This window comes from Carcharodon carcharias, chromosome 8 (assembly GCF_017639515.1).
Source record: "Carcharodon carcharias isolate sCarCar2 chromosome 8, sCarCar2.pri, whole genome shotgun sequence".
In the NCBI taxonomy this organism is placed as follows: Eukaryota; Metazoa; Chordata; class Chondrichthyes; order Lamniformes; family Lamnidae; genus Carcharodon; species Carcharodon carcharias.
Genome location: NC_054474.1, coordinates 146,182,302 through 146,197,365, shown reverse-complemented (window position 1 = coordinate 146,197,365; position 15,064 = coordinate 146,182,302). Strand labels below are relative to the sequence as shown.

General features: G+C 48.8%; 1 protein-coding gene across 4 annotated transcripts in view; it reads left to right on the top strand.

Annotated features, from left to right (window-relative positions):
• col5a1 (procollagen, type V, alpha 1) overlaps positions 1–15,064 on the top strand; it is a 367,061-nt gene that overhangs the window by 118,285 nt on the left and 233,712 nt on the right. The gene's annotated exons all lie outside the window — the stretch shown is intronic.

Here is a 15,064-nt window from a genome sequence, read left to right as displayed (position 1 = left end):
ACTTTATTCTGTCTGCTCTCTGCTTTGTGTCTTAGAGTCTGTGGCCTCTCTGATGTAAAAGTTGCTCTCTCTCACTCTCTCTCTCTTTGTCTGATCCTTAACACAGCCCTTGAGGAAACAAGTCTCAGGGGGTCACATTATCAAGTTAAGGTTCTAACAGCATGAAAATTTGAATCTTGATAAATTATTTTATGCGTCCAAAAACTCTGACTGGGAGCAAAATCAAAATTCAGAAAAGGGACAGAGAGGTTTAAATTGAACTTCACACAGAGGCTGGGGAATGTGTGGGATTGACTGCCCAAGGAGGGGGCAGAACGGGGAGTGTGGTGGTAAATTCAGGAAGCAGCTGAAAGGTCTTTTGCTGGAAGGATGATTGAAAGATCGGAGAGTGAGAGAGGACAGTAATATCAGGTATTGAGGGCAAAAGAGGGAGATTTGGATATGTTGAAGGATATGGGAAAGAACAACTTTATGGGACAGGGAGAGAGGGAGGGCATAATATTAACGTGTGGGACGGGGAGGAGGGGGCACAATGTTAACGTGTGGGATGGAGAGGGGGGGCACAATATTAACGTGTGGGAAGAGGAGGGGGGGCACAATGTTAACGTGTGGGACGGGGAGAGGGGGGCACAATGTTAACGTGTGGGACGGGTTGGGGGGGCACAATGTTAACGTGTGGGACGGGGAGGGGGGGGCACAATGTTAACGTGTGGGACGGGGAGGGGGGGGCACAATGTTAACGTGTGGGACGGGGAGGGGGGGGCACAATGTTAACGTGTGGTAGGGGAGGGGGGGGCACAATGTTAACATGTGGGACGGGGAGGGGGGGGCACAATGTTAACATGTGGGACGGGGAGGGGGGGGGCACAATGTTAACGTGTGGGAAGGGGAGGGGGGGCACAATGTTAACGTGTGGGACGGGTTGGGGGGGCACAATGTTAACGTGTGGTAGGGGAGGGGGAGGCACAATGTTAATGTGTCGGAGGGGGAGAGAGGGGGGCACAATGTTAACGTGTGGTACGGGGAGGGGGGGGGCACAATGTTAACGTGTGGTAGGGGAGGGGGAGGCACAATGTTAATGTGTCGGAGGGGGAGAGAGGGGGGCACAATGTTAACGTGTGGTACGGGGAGGGGGGGGCACAATGTTAACGTGTGGTACGGGGAGGGGGGGGCACAATGTTAACGTGTGGTACGGGGAGGGGGGGCACAATGTTAACGTGTGGTACGGGGAGGGGGGGCACAATGTTACCGTGTGGTACGGCGGGGGGACACAATGTTAACGTGTGGGACAGGGAGGGGGGGCACAATATTAACGTGTGGGACATAGAGGGAGGGGGCACAATGTTAACGTGTGGGACGGGTTGGGGGGGCACAATGTTAACGTGTGGGATGGGGAGTGGGGGGCACAATGTTAACATGTGGGATCAGATGGAAGGATACAGGGTTAACCTGGGATGGGATTGGTAGGTAGAAGGGATAATGTGTGGGATGTGAATGGGATGGATGCTGTTGCTCAGACTTTCCCTTTGGGACTCTGTGCTTTTAGTTTCGGTGATGTGGCAATGCTGAGATGTGCAACCTCTCCGCGTAGTGCTGGACAACTCAGTTCAGTACCTGTGTGCAGAGGGTCTCAAATCAGGGCCCCTCCTATCATCTTTGGTTTTATATTTCCAGACTCCTGAATATCACAATCCCCCCACACCCTGCCACCCCCCCACATCCCGCTACCCCTCCTCCTCTCATCCCCGCCGCCCCCCCCCCCCCCCCCCCACCCCCGCCACCCTGCAATTTACTAACAAATATAAATATTCCCGTGTGTTGTCCATTTGGAAATCCATTGCAGGCACAGTGTTATTGATAATCACACCTACATGAAGAACTAAATTTACGTCACCATCATCACCAAAATCTGACTTGTTAAATATACATTAAAAATTATTTCAGTGCGTTTAAAATAATTAACGAGACAATAAAGTCATAAAAATCACAGCAATCCAATCAATGTTCCTTAAGATTTCCAAAGGTCCCTAAAATTGAAGCCCCTTTTTCATAAATCATTAGAATCCCAACCCCATTCCCTTCCTAAACTTACTAAAGGACGTCACTCCCAGGATAAACAATGAACATGCTTCATAAGAATGTCTGTAATGGGTGAAGTAAGAGGGAAAGAGAGAAACACAGAGAAAGAGAGAGAGAGAGACATGGATAGAAAACAAAGACCATGGCCATGAAGCTGACATATTTTCAGTAGTTCACCCATGTACCATCTCTACCCTTAGCTACTCTACCTTTGCTAACAGAGGTTTCTGTTACCTACATTCTGTTCTCTAGATCTCCCTCTTTTCCGCTACTCCATTCAAAACTTTAAAACCCACACTATCACCCAAACCTTCACTGCCCTTTCCTCAAACACTCATTGTCTCAGTGTCACATTACCCTCAGTTCAAATCTCTGAAATGTACAGTATCAGAGAGTTTGTGTGTTAAAGACATTGCATGTTCTTCTCTGAAATGTGTGCTCAGTCTCTAAGGGTTCATTTTTTTTCCTGCTTATTTTACGGTATTGTTTTTTGGCACGTGGCCTAGAAAAATATTCTTAGGATGTGGTCATCACTGGCAAGACCACCATTTATTGCCTATCCCTAGTTGCCCTCAGGTGCTGGTGGTGAGCTGCTCCCTTAAAGCTGCTGGTAGTGAGTTTGATATAAACTGAGTGATCGTTTCAGAGATGAGTTAGGGCTCAGCCATGTTGCTGTCAGTCTGGTATTTCATTTAGGCCCAGACTGAGTAAGGCTGGCAGATCATTCCCTTAAGGACATTAGTGAACTGGTGAATTAAAAAGAGAAAATGTTGGAAAAACTCAGCAGGTCTGGCAGCACCTGTGGAGAGACAAACAGAGTTATCGTTTCGAGCATGTATGACTCTTCTTCTGAACTGAAGGGAGGTAGGAATGTATGGGTTTTCTGCTGTTGAGAAAGGGGGGAGGGGCAGGTGGATAAAGTAAAAGGTCACGCAAGTTCTGTCGAAGGGTCATGAGGACTCGAAACGTCAACTCTTTTCTTCTCCGCCGATGCTGCCAGACCTGCTGAGTTTTTCCAGGTAATTCTGTTTTTGTTTTAAAAGGTCAGGGATCGGTTGGAGGTCAGGAGAGGTAAATGACAAAAAGGTCATGGAACACAAGACAAACGGAGTGCTAATGTTGATATTAAAGACCAAAGCTTTTGCCTGGAGTAGGTGTTAATAGCAGAATAAAGGTCAAGACTGTTCGAAAGCGAACTAGCAGAATGTGCTAATGACAGAGAAAGGGGCAGCACTGTCTGAAAGCAAAAACATGAGAACGAGATATAGACTGGCACTGGGGGAAAAAACATCAAAATGGAAGAGAGAGTTCATGATCTGAAGTTGTTGAACTCAATGTTAATTCTGGAAGGCTGTAAAGTGCCTAGTCGGAAGATGAGGTGCTGTTCCTCCAGTTTGCGTTGGGCTTCGCTGGAACAATGCAGCAGCTTGGGGGAAGAAAAAATTCAAAATGGAATTTTTAAGTGCTAGCCTGTATCTTGTCTTGACCTTTATTCTGCTATTAGCATCTACTCTGGACCATTGTATTCCATGACATCTTTGTCAATTAACCTCCACCTGCACCCCACACCCTGCCCCCCCACCCATTATCAACAACAAACCCATTGCATTTTTACCTCTCCCCCGCTCTGAAGAAGAGTCATATTGGATTCGAAACGTTAACTCTGTTTCTCTATCCACAGACGCTGCCAGGCCTGTTGAGTTTTTTCAGCATTTGCTGCTTTTATTTCAGATTTCCAGCGGCCGCAGTATTTTGCTTTTATTTTACTGACCAGGTGAAGATTTTAAAGACAATCCAACAAATCCACAATCATTGGACCGGACCTTTCTGCCCCAACAACTGTGACCATTGAGACGATCACCGCTGTTGAGGGTCTCAATGATAGCGCGAGTTCCTGGCAGCTGATTTACATCAAGCCCAGGACTTCTAGTTTGCCAGAATTGACTCTATGGGAGCCTTGCTGATTGTGTCCCTGGGACTCAATGTTATGACTTGGTTTGTTTGCCTGGGACTTATACCGATTCTTACCTGGATTTATTGACAGCTGTTTTTGGTGTTTTTGGCTTTCAATCAATGCAGAAGCGTGCCGGCACACCCATCACTCTCCCCCTCCCCACACACAATCCTGATCACCACCTCACATCCCGCCTGTACCTCTGTGACAGCTCATCACCACCCCACCCACTCCCCCGACCCTGCTCACCCATCCCCACCCCAGCACCCATGGCACTGCTCACTCCCACACCCCCGACTCTGCACATCCTCCCCCGACACCCATCCCCACCCCAGCACCCATGGCGCTGCTCACCCCCACACCCCTGATTCTGCTCATCGCCCACCCCCAAACTGGCACCCACGGCACTGTTTACCCCCACGACCCCCGATTCTGCTCATTCCCCGCCCCCACCCCCCACCCCACCCCCAGCACCAGCACAGCTCATTCCTCCCCTCACCCCAGCATGCCCGATTCTGCTCACCCCCACACCCTTGGCGTTGCTCACCCCTGCTCCCCCGACTCTGCTGACCACCCCATCCCCCCCTCCCCATGTAGCATCATGGGCTTTACACGTATCGATTAGCTATTTTTAATTCTCGATTCCCCCCAGCCTGTAATATATGTTGTTATGGATTTAACATTTTCTGGAGAGGGTAATCTAAGGAAAGGGCTCCAAGGGAGATAACGGGAGAAGTTCATACTAACTCATTCCAAGGAACCAGATGGAACCCTTTCGGAAAATAACATTTAGAAATAGAGTAAAAAGGTAACTTGAGCATTTCATGGGAGTTAGTGACCATCAGCATAAGATGGTCACTAAAACTCTAATTCAATCGGGGATTCAGGAGAAACTCCTATACCCAGAGAGCGCTGAGAATGTGGAACTCGCTCCCACAGGCTGAGATGAACAGTATAGATATTGGATATATATAGAAGCTTGATAAACTCACGAGGGAGAAAGGAATAGAAGGATATGCTGATAGGATGAGATGAAGAGGCTCATGTAGAGCGTACCAAGAACACAAGCAGTGTGGACCTGCTGGGTCTTATGTCCTATTTCTGTGCTATAAATATTGTGGTTTAAAATAAAGTGTGGCTTGGGAAGGAACAAGGAGTTTTGGTCCTGTTTTCCCCGAATCTCTCCCCCCACTGGAGGTTTTCCTCACCTCATGTCTGGATCAGTTGTAAACTTATTGATAGCGATTGATCACTGATTGGTCAATTGGATCATGCACTTCCACGTCCTAATGTTTATTAGCCCAGCTTTCTTTATTACTAATCTGGTCAAATAAACACCCCACTACTTTACCCCAGCTGCCTTGTGAAACACTCAGTAATGTCCAATACCGTCATCTGACAGGCTAGAGGGAGAAGATGAAAGGAGAGCTTCCTGCTTGACAGCTCCTAACCTGGCTGGACACCAAGATGGAACTGTTATTGGAAATGCAGCCATATCTCACTCCAAGGGAAACTGCAGTTTACTTTCAGCTTTGGACCGTTAGCAGCGTGTGAGTTCATGTGAGTTTATCAACCAGTTAGCAAATAGGTACAGAGGAGAGAAATGGGAACATGCTGATGCGAAGTCAGAGGTAAATTCACCTCCCCCAATTTCCAAACGCCTTACACCAGTTTTGTCACCTCACCATTGGAATGTGCTGTCAAAGCATTATTTAATATCTCATTTATTTGTCTCAGTTTCCTGATGAATTTTTTTTAGGTATTTCTCTTCTGCTGCCATTGCTGAGATTGTCCATTCACGATTCCTGCATTTTCCCATTCCGTGTCTGTTCACAGACAGGAGGCAGGAGTCCTGATCCCAGGCTTTACCAGGCCCCGGAATCACAATCGGACTGGCCGCCCCATCCTACCCCGGGCTGCTGTGGGATCAGGGAGGGGACAGTTATAGCTGGGATTCATGGCAGACACCATGCATCTGTGTGAATTAACTCAGTGGCTCAGAATTTCCTGGAAGTTTTTGTAATGGTGCATCTACATTGCAGAATCTGAGTGATAAGAGACAAAGAAAGACTGGCATTTGTATAGCACCTTTCAAAGGTGGTGCTACCCTGGGTCATTGTGCGCATTTTGGGCTGTGCTGGTCCACGAGGATGTCAGGACCCTTGCTATTGGTAAGGGAATGAAGAAAGGGGAGTTTTGGATGGTGTCCTCATGAAAATAAAATGTGGGAAGTGTGAAGTTATTCACTTTAGTTTCTTCCATGGTGAGGACTAGAGAATGTTGGATTCAATGGGACTGAGATGAATGGTAGAAAGTTACCATATAGATAGGTCAGGCAAACAAATGTTGACTTAATATTTGTTACAAAGGGATTGGAGTATAAGAGTAAAGAAGTCTTATTACAATTAGAAAGAGATTGGTGTGACCACACCTGGAGTGCTGTCTACAGTGTTGGTCTCTTTACCTAGGGAAGGAGATACTAGCCCTGTAGGGGATGCGACGAATGTTCATTAGATGATTCCAGGGATTAGATGGTTATTTTACCAAGACACATTGAATAGGATGTGTCTGTATTCCCTAGAATTTAGAAGAATGACAGGTGATCTCAATGAAACCTGTAAAATTCTTAAGGGGCTTGATTGAGTTGCTGCTGGGAGGCTGCTTCCCCCACAAATCACAGGGTCACAGTCTCGGGATAAGGGGTTGGCTACTTCAAACTGAGATGAGGAACTCAGATGTTTGTGAATCTTTGGAATTCTCTACCCCAGAGAGCTGTGGATGCTCAGGCATTGAGTATATTCAAGATAGAGACTGACAGATGCTTGTGCACTAAAGGAACTGAGGAATATGGAGATAGGACCGGAAAGTGGAATTGGTGAGGTTGAAGGTCAGCCATGATTGTATTGAATTACGGAGCAAGTCCGAGTGGCCAAATGGCCTATGCCAGCTTCTAATTTCCTGAGTTCTCTGTCAAGTGCAATGGCAGAATCTTAGGCAACATGATCTGTTCCGTGAGTATTATTCTCCAAGGATTTTACTGGGACTGTTGAGCTCAAGTGAAAAAATCTGTTCATTCCATGTAGTGCGACTCAGGATATTTAAACAACCATGCCCTTTATGGCCAGGGTAGGAGATAAATGATGTTTATTACACATTTTGCCTTTGACATTTCCGTTAGGTTATTTGGAATAGTTAACCGCCCACAGGAGCTGAACAGGCTTTACAGCTCTCTCTGTGTGAGGGCCTTTTGAAGCAAGTGTAGGCTTTTTCTGGAAATTCTCATTCCCACGACACACATAACCACTTTCAGCAAGGTTTCTCCCCTTTCTCTTTAAGTACTGGCACTCGCCATCTTGTGACGTGAGTCTCTTCTTGTCCTTTGTCATCGGCTATCCGTTGACTCGAGGATGATATCTCCTCAGGGTCATGGATTTCTGTCTTGGACCACCTTTTTATTCTTTCACATGACATGGCCATCACTGGCCCGGCTGGCATAGCCTAATTTGCCATGCGAAGGTGGTGGTGAGCTGCCTTCTTGAACCGCTGCAGGCCATGTGGTGTAGGTACACCCACAGTGCTGTTAGGGAGGGAGTTCCAGGATTTTGACCCAGCGACAGTGAAGGAACGGCGATATATTTCCAAGTCAGGATGATAAGTGACTTGGGGGGGAACTTCCAGGTGGTGGTGTCCCCATGCGCCTGCTGTCCTTGTCCTTCTAGATGGTAGGGGTCACAGGTTTGGAAGGTCCTGTCGGACGAGCCTTGGTGAGTTGCTGCAGTGCATCTTGTAGATGGTACACACTGCTGCTACTGTGCATCAGTATTTGGAGGGAGTGAATGTTTGTGGATGTGGTGCCAATCAAGCGGGCTGCTTTGTCCAGAATGGTGACAAGCTTCTTGAGTGTTGTGGGAGCTGGACTCATCCAGGCAAGTGGGGAGTATTCCCTCACACTCCTGACTTGTGCCTTGTAGATGGTGGACAGGCTTTGGGGAGTCAGAAAGTGAGTTACTCACTGCAGAATTCCCAGCCTCTGACCTGCTCTTGTAGCCACAGTATTGATATGGCTAGTCCTGTTTCTGGTCAGTGGTAACCCCCAGGATTTTGACAGTGGGTGATTCAGAAAGGGTAATGCCATTGAACATCAAGGGGAGATGATTAGATTCTCTTGTTGGAGATGGTCATTGCCTGACACTTGTGTGGCGTGAGTGTTACTTGCCACTTGTCAGTCCAAGCCTGGATATTGTCCAGATCTTGTTGCATTTGGACATGGACTGCTTCAGTATCTGAGGAGTTGTGAATGGCACTGAACACTGTGCAATCATCAGCGAACATCCCCACTTCTGACCTAATGATGGAAGGAAGGTCATTCATGAAGCAGCTGAAGATGGTTGGGCCTAGGACACTACCCTGAGGAACTCCTGCAGTGATGTCCTGGGGCTGAGATGACTGACCTCCAACAACCGCAACCATCTTCCTTTGTGCTAGGTATGACTCCAACCAGCGGAGAGTTTTCCCCCTGATTCCCATTGGCTCCAGTTCTGCTCGGGCTCCTTAATGCCACACTCGGTCAGATGCTGCCTTGATGTGAAGGGCAGTCACTCTCATCTTGGGAGTTCAGCTCTTTTGTCCATATTTGAACCAAGGCTGTCATGTGGTCAGGAGCTGAGTGGCCCTGGTGGAACCCAAACTGAGCATCAGCAGTTTATTGCTAAGGAAATGCCGTTTGTTGGCGTTATTGATGACCCCTTCCATCACTTTACTGATGATCGAGAGTAAACTGACCGGGTGGTAATTGGCCAGATTGGATTTGCCCTTTTTTTGTGTGCAGGATTACCTGGGTAATTTTCCACATTGCTGGGTAGATGGCAGTATTGTAGCTGTGCTGGAACAGCTTGGCTAGGGGCGCGGCAAGTTCTGGAGCACAAGTCTTCAGTACTATTGGCAGAATATTGTCAGGGCCCATAGCCTTTGCAGTAAGTGACTGAACAGGCCAGTTCTTGACTCACAGATCTCTGAACACATGGGGCAGGACGTCCCATGAGGCAGTGGGACCCGGAGTGCAGGATTTTCTTCCTTTTCTTTCCTTCTCTGTCCCACTCTGCCTCATCTTTAAGACGTTGTGACTCAAGGCGAGAAGCAGCTCGATGGATAAGTTGTCGCCGTGTTTCGAGAAGAGTTGGAGTGTTGTCGAAGTGTTTCCTTTGTCCTCCCCGGAACACTGGCTGTTTGAGAGTTGAGAAAACAGGAGTAGCAGAGAGACGCTTTTCAACCATCAAGACACAGCATCCAGTCCATGGAAGCTGATTCTGCAGGAGTTTTGCCCAAATGCTTATGGAGCCGGCTTCAAGAAGGACACTAGTGTGTGTTCGACGGTCCTCCGAATCCAGAGGATATGGCGGAAGCACTGCCGATGGAATTTCTCTAGTGCTCTAATGTGTCGCTGACACACAGTCCCGGTCTCACTGCAGTACAGGAGTGTGGTGACAACAACTGCTCTGTACATTAGGACTTCAGTTGACTTGTGGAGGCCTTTGTTGTTAAACACTCGCTGGTGTCGTTTGTAGAAGGCGGAGCTGGTGCAGCTGATCCGCTGTTCGATCTCCTCGTCAATGACAGCCTTTTGGGAGAGGTGGCTGCCAAGGTATGGGATGTGCTGAACATACTCCAGAGTCTCTCCTTCAACAGAGATGGGAGGTGGAATATTTGGCTGACCAGGCGTGGGTTGATATGAGTTTAGTTTTGACAACATTCAAGGACAGGCTGAGTCCCTTGTGTGCAGAATTGAAGAGATGGACAGTGTCTTGTAAATCTGGTGCAGAGTGAACAACGAGACTGCATCATCCTCAATCTGTAGATCAGGTCCGTCTGAAGCAGCGAATTTTTGAGATTTGGCATGGAGGCAGCTGAGGTTAGAGAGTTTTCCATTGGGGTGGTATTTAATACTTACCCCAGAGGGCAGTTGGTCTTTGATGAGGTGAATAGTCACTGTTGGGTAGATTGTAAATCATAAGGTGGCTATCGCACAGTCTTGCCTGATACCAGTACCGATTTTAAAAGCGTCCGTTTCAGATCTCCCACTCAAAACAGTGACAGTCATATCATCGTGAAGCAAATGCAGGAATGTGGTGAAATTTCTTGGAAATCCAAATCAATCCACAGATCCTCACAATTTACACACTCAGTGAATTTAATGAAGAGATCCTGGGGGTGTTCGCGACATTTTCCTCGGATTTGTCTGGCAAAAAAAAGCACGGGTGGAATTTTCTATTCCGGGGTTGGGAACAGGAAATGTTTCCCGCTCTATTGGGCGGTGGGAATTCATGCAGTGTTGTGTAATGCTGACCTTGTTAGTTATGTCGTTGGGGTTTGTCCAAAGTGTTTTGAGGTGGGGCGGGCAGGATGGCTCAGGCCCCGTCATCATATCTGGGCACCATAAATAAAAATGTGAAAGAGCCCTGGCCCCTCCCTCCTCCCCCCGCCCGCACAGGAATGCTCAGCGCTACCGCTCCCGCCCTTATGCTGGGCGGGCCTTAATTGGCTCACCCGTGTAAAATGGCGGTGCGGAGCCAATCGCAGGTGGCGGTCAGCTCCACGACTGCTCCACTCATTCCCACTGAGCTACCTGATGTGAGAAAACTTCAGACTAGTGACTCTCACTGGGGTACGGGTCCCACACACACTGACTCTCACTGGGGTACGGGTCCCACACACACTGACTCTCACTGGGGTACGGGTCCATCACACACTGACTCTCACTGGGGTACGGGTCCCACACACACTGACTCTCACTGGGGTACGGGTCCCACACACACTGACTCTCACTGGGGTACGGGTCCCACACACACTGACTCTTACTGGGGTACGGGTCACACACACACTGACTCTCACTGGGGTACGGGTCCATCACACACTGACTCTCACTGGGGTACGGGTCCATCACACACTGACTCTCACTGGGGTACGGGTCCCACACACACTGACTCTCACTGGGGTACGGGTCCCACACACACTGACTCTAACTGGGGTACGGGTCCATCACACACTGACTCTCACTGGGGTACGGGTCCATCACACACTGACTCTCACTGGGGTACGGGTCCATCACACACTGACTCTCACTGGGGTACGGGTCCATCACACACTGACTCTTACTGGGGTACGGGTCCCACAGACACTGACTCACACTGGGGTACGGGTCCATCACACACTGACTCTCACTGGGGTACGGGTCCCACACACACTGACTCTCACTGGGGTACGGGTCCATCACACACTGACTCTCACTGGGGTACGGGTCCCACACATACTGCCTCTCACTGGGGTATGGGTCCCACACACACTGACTCTCACTGGGGTACGGGTCCCACACACACTGACTCTCACTGGGGTACGGGTCCCACACACACTGACTCTCACTGGGGTACGGGTCCCACACACACTGACTCTCACTGGGGTACGGGTCCCACACACACTGACTCTCACTGGGGTACGGGTCCCACACACACTGACTCTCACTGGGGTATGGGTCCCACACACACTGACTCTCACTGAGTACAGTTCCACACACACTGACTCTCACTGGGGTACGGGTCCCACACACACTGACTCTCACTGAGTACAGTTCCACACACACTGACTCTCACTGGGATACGGGTCCCACACACACTGACCCTCACTGGGGTACGGGTCCCACACACACTGACTCTCACTGGGGTACGGGTCCCACACACACTGACTCTCACTGGGGTACGGGTCCCACACACACTGACTCTCACTGGGGTACGGGTCCCACACACACTGACTCTCACTGGGGTACGGGTCCCACACACACTGACTCTCACTGGGGTATGGGTCCCACACACACTGACTCTCACTGAGTACAGTTCCACACACACTGACTCTCACTGGGGTACGGGTCCCACACACACTGACTCTCACTGAGTACAGTTCCACACACACTGACTCTCACTGGGATACGGGTCCCACACACACTGACCCTCACTGGGGTACGGGTCCCACACACACTGACTCTCACTGGGGTACGGGTCCATCACACACTGACTCTAACTGGGGTACAGGTCCCACATTCACCGACTCTCACTGGGGTACGGGTCCCACACACACTGACTCTCACTGTTGTACGGGTCCCACACACACTGACTCTCACTGGGATATTATGTCACCTACCAGAGGTGGTTGAGGGAGAAGGATGTGCCTATGTGAAGATTAGTGTGAAGTGCATGTACTTTATAATCTGAGTCATGATATAGTGAAATCGGCACTCTCGTTCACACTCACTCACAGGGCTTTGGGAGAATTTGTGTTCAGGTGTTCTGCTGTAACTTTTTAATCAACAATAGCTTGTGATTCTATATCATCTGTAACTTGGTAATATATTCCTAGGTGTGTTAATCAGATAGAATTTGACGGTGAGTGACACATGGGCTGGAGTTTGCCGGCCCTGTAGTGGTGGGAAGAGGGCTGTAAAATGCAGTGAGCCATTCTAAACTCCATTGATCTTGGCGGGAATTCCACCAGTGGAGATGTTAGGAAAAGTGATGGATAGCATGGTCAGAGAGGAAGGTTTAATAGAGGATTGAAAATAAAAACTTAAAATGTCTGAAATGAATGCGACACAAATCCTGTCTGATCATCACCTTCACGTGAACAGACCTGGCGTCTTCCTATATGATCAGTACCAGTTGTTAAGCAAAGTGACATTGCCTGGCAGTGTATTCTAGGCCGAGAGAGGAAGATCCAATTGGAACAAAGGCAGGAATGGAGTGCCTGTGTTTCACAGAGCTAAACCAAGTGACTGACAGGCAGTCTGGTTCAGCAGTGTGTCCTGCAGGCCTTAAACAAATAGCCTGGGAGAATGAACAGCTTTGTTACAGCTGACAGTTACCAGTCAGCAGCTGCTCGTTCAAAGCTATTTCTTCTATTTTCAAAGTCACTGGGCCTGTGGAATTCCTCTGATTCACAGAAACAAGACAGTAACCCACAGCCAGGTGCACTGCAGGTAGACATGTGGGTGGGATCGGTGATGGGGTTCAGAGAGAAGCTGACACTGAGACACACACACAAGGACCGTACAGGAGCTGACACTGAGACACACACACACGGACCGGACAGGAGCTGACACTGAGACACACACACACGGACCGTACAGGAACTGACACTGAGACACACACACACGGACTGTACAGGAGCTGACACTGAGACACACACATGGACCATACAGGAGCTGACATTGAGACACACACACATGGACCATACAGGAGCTGACATTGAGACACACACAGATGGACCGTACAGGAGCTGACATTGAGACACACACACGGACTGTACAGGAGCTGACACTGAGACACACACAGACATGGACCGTACAGGAGGTGACACTGAGACACACACACGGACTGTACAGGAGCTTTCACTGAGACACACACACACGGACCGTACAGGAACTGACACTGAGACACACACACACGGACCGTACAGGAGCTGACACTGAGACACACACACACGGACTGTACAGGAGCTGTCACTGAGACACACACACACGGACCGTACAGGAATTGACACTGAGATACACACACGGACCATACAGGAGCTGACACTGAGACATGCACGGGCTGGACCATATCAGAGGGAGAGTGCAGTACTACTTATATATTTACCAAGTTGTGATTTATTTGTTGTAACTTCAATCCTGATTCCTGAGCTTGATTTGCAAGAGCTCAGGCTTGTTTCTTTGCTCTGTGAGCCCCTTGATGTTGGATTGGCTGAAAGATGAGTACAGCTGTGAACAGAAACCCAGATCTGAAGGGAACTTGGAGTTGAGGGTTTGATGTTTGTTAACTGTCCTGGGAAATCCCTACCAGGCCTAACAATCAGGCCTGCTCAATCCAGAGTCCCTGATTGATGATTCCATCATGGACTTTCGCCTTATCAAACCATTGACAAGACAAAAGGAATGTTTCCTTCATTTCGAGGGCTGGAGTCCAGAAAGAAGGGAGCTATACTTGAGTTAATATAAAGCTCTGGGTGGACCACATCTGTAGCATTGTGTTCAATCCAGGGCACCACACATCAGGACTGATATTTAGAAATGAAGAATGGCTTTCACTAATAATGTGTAGTTTAAGATCTCGAAGAGAACTGCCGTCAGCGAAGTGTGTGACTGTTGTCATGACGACATTGTAGTGGGTGCAGCATCCATTCATCAGAATGATGCCCAGGGCCAAAAGGGCTCGATTATGAGGTGTGGTTGCACAGTCCAGGCTCCTATTCTCCCGGGTTCAGAAGAATGAAGGGTGACCCAATCAGGGGGTTTAAGATAATTCAAGCATGTTATTCTGATCTTTTTCTTCTTCCCAGGGATGAGGGACTTCAGTTAATGCTCCATATAGCAGAGGAGGTTAAGGGGAGGGATTTAATCGAGGTGTTCCAAATCATGGACTTTTCCCAGCAGCAGGAGGGTCGGGAACCAGAGGGACACAGATGAAGAGAATCAGCAAACAAAGCAGAGGGGGGGGGATGAAGAGAGTGTTTTTTTTTACATAGCGAGTTGCTGTGATCTGGAAGGCGCTGCCTGAAAGGGCGGTGGAAGCAGATTCAATAGGAACTTTCAAAAGGGAATTGGACAAATACTTGAAAAGGAGAAATTTGCAGGACTTTGGGAAAGAGCAAGGGGATGGGACCAATTGGATTTCTCCTTCTAGGGCCGGCATAGGCATGATGGGCTGAGTGGCCTCCCCCTGTTCTGTAGCATTCTAGGGTTATGGCTTCCAGCGCTTCAACTGTTCAGAAAACATTTTAATCAAACCTTTGAGGTTTGTACCATCAGTCAGTTCATAAATTTGGAGATAAGTTTTGCAAATAACATTGAAAACAGAATTGTTTGTTATCAGCCAATGAAAGAAGAATGGGGGAGGTGGTGGGGCAGGTCGGGGGAGGTGGTGGGCCAGGTCGGGGGAGGTAGTGGGGCAGGTTGGGGGGTGGCGAGAGGTAAATGCTCCTGGGGACATCTGG